The following is a 9,327-nucleotide window of genomic DNA, read 5'->3' on the forward strand; positions in this document are numbered from 1 at the left end:
AATGAAACAGTTATTTATTATCTTTAAATATTGTAATTTGAAAAACAATCATAATGATATTGACATATCTCCTTCAAATAATTTCATTTTAAAGATCAAACAGAAAATATCAACATGAAATTGGACATTGTACAGATATGAGAAATTGATTACTGGAGTAAAAAATAACATAACATAACATAAAGCAAAATAGTAAAAGAATTCCAAAATAAGTTCAGAGGCCCAAGGAAACCACAGGAGCTGGAGTAACATAAGGAGGCCTTCAAATGAGACAGTGTGCTGTCTTAGCCTCTGGTGTCTTCATTTGCCTCTTCTCCCCAGTGAGAGGAAATATTGATCCCATTGCTAAACCAATAGTTTAGCTAAACCAATAGTCAATTTTCAGTCTTTATTTTCCTTGAAGTAATGGACAGCATTTGACACAGTTAATCACTTCTTTTTCCTTTAAACACTTTCTTCATGTGGCTTCCAGAACAATACATTTCCTGATTTGTCTCCCAGTTCACTGACCACTTCTCTCCATCTCTTCAGACTTGACATGTTAGGCGTGCCCTAAGACTCAAGTCCTCTTTCTTTTCCATATACATTCACTCACCCATGAATCTCATTCAGTCTCATAGAATATCATCCATAAACTGACAACTCCAAAATTCATATTTTCAATCCATATCTCTTCCCTGAACTCATGTAATCAACTGCCAACTCCATATCACCATTTGGATGTTTATCAGACTTCTGCAAATAAACTTATTCTAAACCTAACCTCTGATCTTTCCCATCTTCCCTGTACTCCTTTTCTCCCACAGATATTCTCTACATTAGTAAATAAAAACTCTTTTTTTTTTTTTTGGTTCTTCTGACTAAAAATATTGTAAATATTTTTTAGCTCTCTCTTTCATGCATCCTCTCCTATTTATTAGTAAAGCCTGTAGTCTCAACTTTCAAAATATATACAGATCCCCAATACTTTTCACTACCTTCACCAGTAACTTTTCACCTGAATTACTTACCAACCACATCATCTGTCACCAGAATTTTTGCAATAGCTTCTTAGCAGGCACTTGTGTTTTTAAACTCTCCCACCTACAATATGCCCTCAGAATAGCAGCCAGAATCATGCTCTTTACTGTAAGTCAGAGCATCACTTCTCCACACAAAACTCTTGAGTAGCTTCTGATTTCCCTCAAAGTTAAAAAAAAGTTCTTGCAATGGCTTGTAAAACTCTCACAGGGTCTGTTCTCTCTTCGTTTTCTTGTCTCATATCCTACTAGTCTCCTCTTGGCTCACTCTGTTCCAGACACACTGGCCTTCTTGTTTTCCTTGAACTTCCCAGGCATCCTCCCTCCTCAGTGGCTTTGCATTTGGTATTCCCTTTGTCTCCCTAGCGCACCTGCTTCGTTTTACATATGGCTTATTACCTCACATCCTTATGGGTTTGCTGAAATGTCACATTCTTGGTGAAGTTTTCCCTGACTGCTATATCCAATATTGTATTAATAAGAACCTCCTCACAGCCAACACTCCCTATCTTATTTCTGTAATTTATGTTTTCCAAATAATTTGGAATACTACAATGTAATACAACATATATGACATTTATTTATTGTTTTTCTCCCTCCTTTGAAATGTAAACTTCATGAGGAAAGAGTGTATTGCCTGTTTTATTCACTGTGTATTTCTAGTGCTAGAATAGTATCTTTCCATGGTGTGTGTGTATATATATGTATATATATATATACACACACATATATATATATACCATATTTTATTAATCCACTCATGAATTGATGGGCACTTGGGTTGATTCTACATCTTTGCAATGTGAATTGTGCTGTAATAAACATTCAAACGCATGTGTCTTTTTGATGAAAAGCCTTCTTTTCCTTTGGATAAATACCCAGTAGTGGGATTGTTAGATTTAATGGTAGGTTTACTTTTAGTTCTTTGAGGAATCTCCATACTGTTTGTGGATTAATAAAATGTGGTATATGCATACCATGGAGTACTACTCTGCCATAAAAAGATGAATCAGTACCTTTTGCAGCAATCTGGAAGGAATTGGAAACCATTTTCCTAAGTGAAGTATCTCAAGAATGGAAAGACAAACACCATATATACTCACTATCAAATTGGAAGTAACGGATGAGCACACATGTGCACAGAGGGAAGTAAAACTTAGTGAAAATCAACCACAGGGGAGAGGGGAGGAGAAGAAGGGAAAAAAACCTACCCAAGGGTACAATGAGCACTATTTGTGCCCCCTTAATATTTTGAAATGAAAAAAAGAATAGTATCCTTCATATACTAAGATTCAATAAATAAATAGATAAACTAATTGATTAAATGAGTAATGAGAAGATGAGCTGGCCTAGAGTCTGGCTAAAGAGCATAAAAACAGTAGACTAACTGGAAAATAAGCTCCTTGTGGGAACAGGAGACCAGACATGTTTCTTTCAGTAAAGGCAACTTACAGATGATGTGAGAGAGAAAAAGTAAGCCCAAATTTTAGGTTACTGTTGCTGAAATTTTACTGACTAAGCTGAGGTCATGTGACTATAAGAAGGTGTCAACCAGAAAAATATGCAGAGGGACAAAGGAAATCAAGGTTATTACAAAGGCACAATAGTTAGATGAATCTCAGGCCAGTCTGGGGAAATAGAGTCTCTATGACTTTTTAAATGGAAAAACTTGACATTGGTTTGTTCTACATTCATTACTAGATTGTACCAGCAACTAAGAGGGCACGTCTGAAATGCACCATTAAATGTAGTCCTTTGCAGGTTTAACACAAATTATATCACTCTGAAAAGTGCTTTGACATAACTTGGAGTTAAACATTTGCTGTAAGTGGCACTGCTTATGGTAATAATTGACAAATCGTGCTTAGGTTAGATGTGTGTAAGAGTAGGAGTTGTTTTATTAACTGACATTATTGAATTCCTGAAAAATTACAGACTCTGGTTGTGTTTTTAAAACCATTGGATAAACATTACAGTTGCTTAATAGGTGAGTTTATTGATCTGCTAAATATAATGTGACAGATACCGAACTCTACTTTTTAGTTTCTTTCACAAATTTTAGTGGGGAATTTTCTTTGTTGTCAAATATTAAAAGTTTAGAATTCTAACTTGCAAAATTGGTTTTTGCAAAATATTACCCAAACCTCTGTGAACGCATGAAGGATAAACAGTCTTAGTTTCTCTTTCACATCTTACATTACGTGCTTCTTTTCTCCTTCATTTTGGGGTTTCTGGTTTTCTCACTTTTCACATGAAGATAGGAGTCAGTGTTGCTTTAAAAATAATAATCAAAAAATACTTTTTGAGCTATTTTTTTTTAATCCAGAAGAGGTAATGGGAGAATTCAGAGTTTGTCAATTTTGTTGTTTCCATGACAGTTAGTAAAGGACAAATGTGACTTGCTAGGCCCAACTATCAGTATGAAAATCGGTTCTATTTGGCTTGTGGAGAGAATACATGCTCCAGGAAGCTTATTTTATTTCCATATCCCACACTGACTAAATTAGCCATGACTTTCTGATCTAAACAGATCATGCTAACTATAGCTACTGTTTACCAAGTCTCTGCCACCGGGCTAAGCAATTCGCAAGTATTGATTCACTTAAGCCTTACCATAACTTATGTTCATGTAAAGTTATTCCATTTTACAGATAGAGAAAGGAAAACTATGGAACTTATGTAACTTGCCAATGTGAATAGAGCTGGGAAGCAGAAATGACTGTGTCTGCCAGCAGTGTGCATACACAAATGCTCCTCTTATCTCTTTTACTTCAACTTAGTGCCTTATAGACATGGGGTACACACAGTCACCATTCTGCTGTTCAGGAATATGCTTGGTGGTCACTCTAGTGACATTTGCTTCTAAAGACCTTTGTTGGTACCTACTGTGCAGCAGATATTGGAAATACAGAGATGCAGTCTCAAGTCTGTTTCTTATGTCAAACACAGGGCAGATTGAAATGTGTTTTCTTTAATAACTATGTAAATAAAAAGCAATTTGAATTTAAAGAGATAGCAAGTAGTTTTGCATTGGAAAGAAGTAAATACTCTGATGACTGCCTACCCCAAATCTGTTCCTTTTATAACTCTGACTGGTTTTATTGAACTATTTACTCCTCTTCCATATGGCTTAGGTTATATCCCTGCGAGTAGCTCAAACATTTGTGGTATCTATTCATTTCAGCTTATTTATAATTAGTTTCTGCATGGTATTAGTTTAGGCATGTCCAGTTCTTGACAATGAGACGTGAGAAGAAATACACTACAGGGCATGTGCCTTATAGGAAACATTTCTCCACATTTATGAAATATTAACCAGGGAATGAGAAAACATTCCTGACTGTGAATGTTTTGTGTTTATGATGTTATGTCTATTTCATAGCAGGTTTCATAGAGGAGACAATATTGGAGATGGATCATTAAGGACACATAAAAGTAAAGTGAAGGTTATGGGCATCTCAAGTGAAACTAACACTGAGCAAATTTACACAGTAAAAAGTGTATAAAATACAGTTGAGCAATGGCAACCAGGGACTCCAATGTGACTAGAAACAGGGATGTAGAGACAGATCATGGAGCCTTAAATTATCAGAATAAAGGGACTGGACAAGTCTTTCCCTTCAGGAAATGAAATTGCTTAGCAGATTTTTGAGCAAGGAGACACTATGGTATCTCGTCTAGGGATGACTCTGGCTGGAGAAAATGTAAATGGTTATTCTAGACCATAAAATGGTTGCATGTACTTGCACGTATTAATAATTAATCAGGTATTTATTTAATTTTTATTCAAATGTTAAACATTCTAATAATTGATTGGATCCCTAACAGAATGATAAAAATAATTTAGACTGTAAATGTGCCAAAATGTCAAAGAAGCACAATATTCATTTTCCTATCACATAATTTTACCAGAAATTCTCTTAACTGAGGAATGTGAAAGAAAATGAACGATTGCCTCATGAATGCCCTAGGGAACAATTTATGCTCTATGGAGTCTGCATTCCACTGTGGCTGAAGAAAGGAGCACTTTGTCTCTGTAATTTAGACTATAATTTGGGTTGTGATAGGGTGACACTAAGTGGCTGAAAAGGGAAAGGCTTAGTCAATGGCAATCAAAATAAGAACGAAAAATTGCACTTGTGGTGACATTTATGACTCCCCAGCAACAACATGAGAAAATTATATTCATAGTAACTCAGAATCATTTTTTAAAAAATCAACAACTAGCCATTTCTTTCCTTCTGTGAAGCTTAAGATACTTAAAAGAGAATGATAAAAAATCAACAGAAATTGAATCATATAAGCTAAATTAGGAGATAAGATCTTTTTCTTCTAAATTAAAACAAAAGTTATTCTGCTGTTGTATTTCCTAACTCAGATGCATATTTATTGTCACATTTTTTCCTTTACTGGTGTTATCCATAACAATAAATAATAATTTTCCTTCTCAGTGTATAAAATTTATAATAGGTTTTCAATGCAACATCTCTGAGTTAATCTACTCAAGTAAATAAATATGTACATAATACTCAATTAAGCTATTGCTTTGGACTCTTTCAAAAACTTTTACTTGAAGGTGGAAGAAAATATTTTTTCTTCTGACAAGCTCTGTGGTCAATTTGTGTTTTTATTTCCCTTAGTCCTTTTAGAACTGAGGCAGATATATTTTTATCCATTGAAAATCAATAAGACTTTCCAGTCTAATATTCATTCATTTGTTCATTAAATAACTATTAGATTGGACCATATAAAATTATCATTTTTGTTGGTTAAATTAATTTAATATAGTCAATTACATATTATTCAACATGCTATTTATTATGTATTAAATACTGCTGAGTAATGGTGATAGACATAGGATATCTCTATACATGGACCCCTTCTATCTATCTAGTACTAAAAACCCAGTGAAGCAGCCCATTTTATCTTCGGGCAATTCTCACAAAATGCAGAACTCTTCTTCCTTAAGTCGAGCTGAAATTTTTCCTTCCCCACATTGGTTCTAATTATGGCTATTTTTTGTCTTTTAAAAAATTTTATTTTGCTTTTAACTGAAAAAATTGTGGATGGGGGCATGGAGAGCAAGGGGAGATGTTGGTCAAAGGATGCAAAGTTTCAGTGAGAAAGGAAGAGTAGGTTCTGGTAATGAATTACACAGCATGGTTAATAATGTATTGTATATTTCAAAATAGATATAAGAATGGATTTAAAATGTTCTCAGCACAAAGAAACAATAAGTATTTGATGTGAAAGATATGTTATGAAGCCACAAAACCCAAATCTACTCTCTTTTATATATGATTAGTCTTCAGATATCAAACAACCAACTCTGCACTTATTTCTGCTTCTATCTTGTGTCTTCACTTCTCTGGATTAAACACTTTAGTTGCTTCACCTGAAATGTGGTCATCTCAAATTGATATTTGAAAATATTGGCCACTTCAACTTTCCAGTTTTTCCTCTCTAAGCTTCTATGACATCCCTTTTTTCTGCCTTTCTTGCTGCCTCTCAGATTTTCCTTCATTTTCTCTGGATTCTTCTTATTTTACTAATCCTTTCAACATTAGTGTTCCAAGTAACCCTTTGACTTGTTCACTAAAGGGACCCTAGATGACCTCATCCTGCCCTTTGCCTTCAACTACCATCCGAATGCTAAATGTTTCCAGATATATAGCTCTAGCTGGAAATTTTTTGAACCGCAGGCCTATACATTCAACTGCCTCATAGATATGTCTACTTGAAAGTTCCGTATATCCTTCAGCTAAACCTATCCACAGCTGAATACATCACTTGTACCCAGCTTTCATTCATTGTGTATCCTCTGAGTGGTATTTCTTCATCTACCCAATCACTCAAAGGAGAAACATAATGTCCCTTTGATGCCATCATTCTCATTGTCTGCCACCCCACCAAAACACAAATTCTGTCTCCTTAATGACTCTCAAATCCATGCCCTCCTATTTGTACTCATTCAGGACTGGGTCTCTGCAATAGATTTTTTTCCTTATTGCTTTGTTTTGTTTTACTATTCTCACCCTCCCTTCTCTCACTTCATCTCCTAATATAATCTCCCAGGCAGACTCCCAGGCCTTTTAAAGCTGTAGGACTGATCACATAATTCTGCTTCTTAAAAAAATATGTATTGGCTTCCTACAGCTTTCAGAATTTAAAGTTCAAACTTTCTAATTTAGTACAAAAGAAAGGAAGCAGGAAAAGGGAGATCAAGTATTTCAGTATGCTAGTGGATAGATTCAGTCCTTCTTCAATATGGATGAGGAGAGAAAGTCTCAGAGAAAGAAGATGAGAGAGGGAGTGGAGCAGGAGTGGGAGCGGGAGCGGGAGCAGAAGGAGCAGGAGGAGAAGGAGAAAGAGAGGGGGAGAAGGACAAAGAGACCCAAGCAAACTTACATCCTGAGCTACTTGAAATCAAGAGATAGATAGCTCAACACAGCTGACACTATACAGACAGTGGTAGTCTAAGTCAACTCACCCACCTAAACACTTAGATGAAATTATGAAGACGGAGGGAAATGGCTGTCAGTGATTTCCTTCCCACATGGACCATTATTGGCTTGTCATCTGAGCAATCTAAATAGACTTTCACTTTGTCTGGGTTACAGGGGAGCACAAAGGCAAAAACTATTTGCTGCATGGAGAAAGTGAGCTTTCCCTTCTTGTTACCTGTTTGTTTTATTTTCCAGTCCATCAAGTTCTTGTAAAACTTGTCAAGTAATATATTACCTATCCTCTAACTACCCAATGAATTTATCTAATTATATGGCTTTCATTTTCCTGTCTTACCTAAGAATATGAAAAACTTTTATGAAAATGTACTAAAACTATAGCATTGCCAGATCTGTTATAAATAGTTGTCTAAAAAATTAAATGAGGTGAATTTGAAAGAACTTGCTCCTTAATGAACAATGTAGCTCATTTCACTCTTTTTATGTTTTATTTTACAAATTTATTGTGGTATAATTACTGTGTGTGTAACAAATTTTAAATTATTTAAAATCTATGGTTCCGTGAATTTAATATATGTAGACATCCATGAACCTGTTACCATAATCAAGATACTGAAAAAATTCCACCAACCCCAAATTTTCCTCAAGCCTCTTTGCAATCCTTCCCTTCCTCCAACAAGTCCTCCAACAATCCCTTTCTGATTTCTGCTACTATTGTTAGCAGTCTTTAGAATTTTATGTAAATGGAATTATACAGTATGAGCTCTTTGATGTCTGACTTCTTTTGTTCAAATTCTCTTATTTTATGTTTCAGTAGCTTATTTCTTTTTATTACTGAGTAATATTCCATTTGCCACAGTTTATGAATTCACTGCTTGATAGATATTTGGTTATTTACAAGTTTTGTCAACTACAAATAAAGCTTCTATGAACATGCATGTTTAAGTTTTGCAGGAAAATGTTTTCATTTCTCTTCGATAAATGCCTAGAAATGGCTACATCATCTGGAAGGTGTATGCTTATTTAGGAAAATATTAAAATGTTTTTCAATGCAATTGTAACATTTTACATCACCACCAGCAGTGAAAGACAGATACAGTTTTTCCATATTTTTGTTAACTTTGGTCAGTTGTTTTAATCTCAACAGTTATAAGGGGTATGTTGTGATATATCATGGTGGGTTTTTTAATTTGTATTCCCCTGATGACTGAAAATTTTAATCATCTTTTCATATGCTCATAAGCCAATTGTATGTACTTTATGAAATGTTTGTTCAAATTCTATCATTTTTTTAAATTGAGTTGTCTTGTTATTGAATTTTAGTAGTTTTTGATATATTCTGGATACAAGTCTTTTGTCTGAGGTGTGCTGCAAATATTTCCTCTCAATCAGTTTCTTGCATTTTTATTTTCTTATGGCAAAAAGTTTTAATTTTGATTAATTTCTATGTATTTTTTTAATTTTATACTTCATGATTGATTTTTATGTGCTTTCTAATAAGTCTTTGCCTCCTCTAACTTCACAATATTTTTCTATATTTTATTCTAGGGTTTTTACACTTTTAGTTCTCCTATTTAGATTTATGATTCACATTGAATAATTTCTGTATATAGAATGAGTTAAGAATTGGCATTTTTTTTTCCACTAAGATATCCGAGGAAGTCCCCTATTCCTAGTTTTTTCAGAGCTTTTAATCATGAATGAATATTAAATTTTGTCAAAAACTTTTTCTGGGTCCATTGAAATGAGCACATGGTTTTCCCTTTTATTCTGTTTATATAGTGAATCATGTTGTTTGATTTTGAAAGTTAAATCAAAAATGCTTTCTTGGGATAAGAATCAGT

This window comes from Lemur catta, chromosome 1 (genome assembly GCF_020740605.2).
Source record: "Lemur catta isolate mLemCat1 chromosome 1, mLemCat1.pri, whole genome shotgun sequence".
Lineage (NCBI taxonomy): Eukaryota > Metazoa > Chordata > Mammalia > Primates > Lemuridae > Lemur > Lemur catta.